Source organism: Ochlerotatus camptorhynchus, unplaced genomic scaffold (assembly GCF_037179485.1).
Source record: "Ochlerotatus camptorhynchus isolate MF236.1 unplaced genomic scaffold, CSIRO-AGI_Acam_v1.1 ptg000129l, whole genome shotgun sequence".
Classification (NCBI taxonomy): domain Eukaryota; kingdom Metazoa; phylum Arthropoda; class Insecta; order Diptera; family Culicidae; genus Ochlerotatus; species Ochlerotatus camptorhynchus.
This window is the reverse complement of record NW_027040619.1, coordinates 1,809-5,355: the sequence shown is the minus strand read 5'-3', so window position 1 is coordinate 5,355 and position 3,547 is coordinate 1,809. Positions and strand designations below refer to the sequence as shown.

The 3,547-nt window shown below is 45.8% G+C and overlaps 1 pseudogene; it reads left to right on the top strand.

The window, feature by feature from the left end:
• The first annotated feature begins 658 nt into the window (after positions 1-658).
• Positions 659-2,888, top strand: LOC135700117 (DNA-binding protein K10-like; annotated as a pseudogene).
• The last annotated feature ends 659 nt before the right edge of the window (positions 2,889-3,547 follow it).

The window sequence follows — 3,547 nt, the reverse complement described above, 5'->3', positions numbered from 1 at the left end:
GCCGATTGGAGTGGTGGCCAACGAGAAGAAACTTGGTAAAATAAGAGTAATCTGGGATGCAGCAGCGAAGGTGGAAGGCGTGTCGTTGAACTCAATGCTGCTCAAAGGTCCGGATCTTTTGACGCCGTTATTGTCCGTAATGTTTCCGTACCGGGAACGCCAAGTCGCAGTATCAGCAGACGTCAAGGAGATGTTCCTGCAAATGTTGATTAGAAAACAGGACCACAGCGCTTTGCTGTTCCCCTACAGGGACTCCCCCGAGGTACTGATGAGCATCATGGTCTCCGATGTAGCAATATTCGGAGCGGCCTGCTCCCCAACGCACTCGCAGTACATTAAGAATATGAACGCATCAGAGCACGAACTGGAGCTACCAAGAGGACCAGCGGCAGTGAAGAAGAGACACTATGTGGATGACTACGTGGACAGTTTCGATACAGCGGAAGAAGCGTTCGAGGTTGCCAAGGAAGTGATCGAAGTGCACAGAAGAGCTGGATTCCATATCCGAAATTGGATGTCAAGCAACAGGACCGTACTGAGCAAGTTAGGAGAGGAGAACCTGAAGAAATCGAAAGTCATGTTACCGGATAAGGAGGTTAGATTCGAGCGAGTGCTGGGAATGGCGTGGTTGCAAGATTCGCAGAAAAAGTGAAAAAAATCATCACGCACTAGGCTTCACGTTCGGTTTTGGCATTAATTTATTGTATTTTCCTTGCTAAAATAATATAAAACTTTAGAAATTTAGTGAAAACTAGTTAAGACTCAGCGAAGTTCGGTGTAGTTTCGAATTTAAACCATTTACCGGTGGAAATAACAGTGAATCTCTAGTGCACAAAATGGTCGCCACCAAAAAGGTACCAAACAAGCGTCGAGGTGGATTCAACGGGATGCCCGGTCGGCAGCGTTTCAAACCGGGCGGACCAAGGCCGATGAGTGCCCGGAACATGGGAGCTATGTTCAACGCAAACCAACTCGGTGACAATTCTGGATTCGTAGATTTCAATGACGACGTCCAAATTCCATCGGCATCAACGACTAGCGCAAATGCTGCGACCAACTCGGTGGCAACTATCAATAATGGCACAGGGCCGGCGGGTGGACATAAAAACACTATCCGGAAGGGAAATCCCAACCAGAAGCGCCTAAATATGAAAAACGGAGGTAGCATGCGGCGTATGCCTCCGGGTATGGGTGGTCATTTTGGGTCCACCGATGCCTCCAATGCCCCCTATGTTTCCCATGGGTGGTGGTCGCAGAAACGGTCCACCTCTTCCACCGCCACCGCATTTCCGCGTACCTTCGATGGGAATGCGCGGTATGCGTGGTGGACCAATGATGCCTCCACCACCTCCCAATGGTCGTTTCGGTGGCCCACCGATGGGTCCGGGTCCAATGGGGCTTATGCCAAGACCAATGCCGCCTATGCGAGGCCCGATGATGAACCCCATGGGACGTATGATGCCCCCACCGTTGCGAGGTCGCCAGGATGGTCTTCCGATGCGCCGCATTGCGAACGGAAAGCTTCCTTCGGGTGGTAGAGTCGGAAAGGGTCTCAAGGGTGCACCTCGGGGGGCCCTTCCAAACGGGAAGGTATTGAAACCGCCGATTGGTAATAAGATCAAACCCAAAGTACCTGCCAAGCCGAAGGAGGAATATCCACTGGACAAACCGTGGGTAACGGAGGAAATCAAGGCAGAGCATGACAAGAAGTGCGAGCTGGCCAAACGGCTGAAGGGCAACAAGGACGACGCGCTGTTTGCCCAGTTCAAAGAACAGCGAGATAAGTTTGTCAAGATGTACGACGCGGCGAGGCTGGAGTTCATCGGAAAGCATCCGGAACAGGACGTTGATAAAATCCTAACCGAATCAGTGGCAAGCAAAAATGTCAAAACCGAAAATCAAAAATCTAATGATGCAGTTTCTACTGATACCCCTGCCGCTACCGATACTTCTTCTACTACTACTACTACTGCTACTACTACTACTACCGATACTACCGCTACTGCTGCCGATGCTGCAAAATCTTCGGCTTTCTCTGCCTAAATTAGAATGCCTATCATTGCGCGCAAGCTCTCGAAATGAAACGCAAAAACTGCAGAACTGTCACGGGCGGAGGAAGCACGTTCAATATATAGAATTAAAATTTACTTGACGGGAGTATGAAGAATGGAGCAGCCTATTCTCTTACATTATAAAAGGACGTAACATTATGAAAGCGCAGATTTTTCCTTTGTAATTTGTTTTGTGTTTTTGTCTGCCATCAGCATCCGTTTTAAAAGATTTTAAACTTAGCTAACTGAGCAGTTCGACATTTTTGGTCGATTTTTAATTATTGTCAATAAAAGAAGGAACGGATCGAGATCAAATTGTTATTCAACGAGAGCCAGTAAATCTATTAAAAAGCGCAAACATTTTAACATTCTCATTAAAAACATAACTTGTTTAGTAAAGCATAGCTGTAATGTTGAAAATAGATATTTTGTGTACCTATAATAAAGGAGTGAAGTTGTGAAGATTTTCCGCTCGATATTGTTTAATCAAATTTAGTGACGAATAAAACCCAAACAAATGCTCCCGAATCAAGTTAAATCATGTAATTTCTCCAATTGAGTTTGTATCTTACGTCCTAGAGCACTCGCTTCACTCCTCTTAGCACTGTGTCATGATGAGAGAACACACAAATAATCATGTGTAATTTTAACGAAAAACAAAGGATTAGTAATACAAAGCATATGTAGTGGTAAAATCTTTTAAATGTAGTTTACATTCTGATGGAATCCTGGAATCACTGATTAATTGCATTGCAAAGCAAATAACGAAAAAAAAGTTAGTATCTTTTAACTGGTTCGTTCATTCGAAGCAAGGAAGTAATAGAAGTAGTTCTTTCTGTGAAAAAAAAAAGAAGAGGACGTCTTCGTATTTTCGCTGCAATTTTGTGAGAAAGTGCGAAAGCTGGTAGACGGTACTACGATTCCCACATAACGGGAGATGCTACGACTCGTCATGAGTATATTTGACCCTTTGGGATTGGTGGCATCATTTGTAATCCACGGGAAAATCCTAATTCAAGAAGTATGGCGGACGGACACGGATTGGGACGACAGGATTCCAATGGAGATCGCTACGCGCTGGATGGATTGGATAGCGGTACTCAAGAAGCTTGAAGGAATGCATATTTCTCGTTGCTACTTTCCGAACTACGATCCGGAAAGTTTCAAATCTCTGGAGCTTCACGTGTTTGTGGACGCTAGCGAACAAGCCTTTGCAGCGGTTGGATACTTCCGCATAATAGACAACGGTCGTATCAGAGTCGCTTTAGTCTCGTCGAAGACGAAAGTGGCACCACTTCGAGGACTGTCGATACCACGGCTAGAATTGATGGCAGCGTTGCTGGGAGCTCGTTTGCGGAGAACTATTGAGCTAAATCATTCGTTGAAGATACGGAAAACCTGCTTTTGGAGTGACTCATCGACCGTCTGTTCGTGGATCAAATCGGATGTTCGACGATATCGCCAGTTCGTTGCGTTCAGGCTTAACGAAATACTGA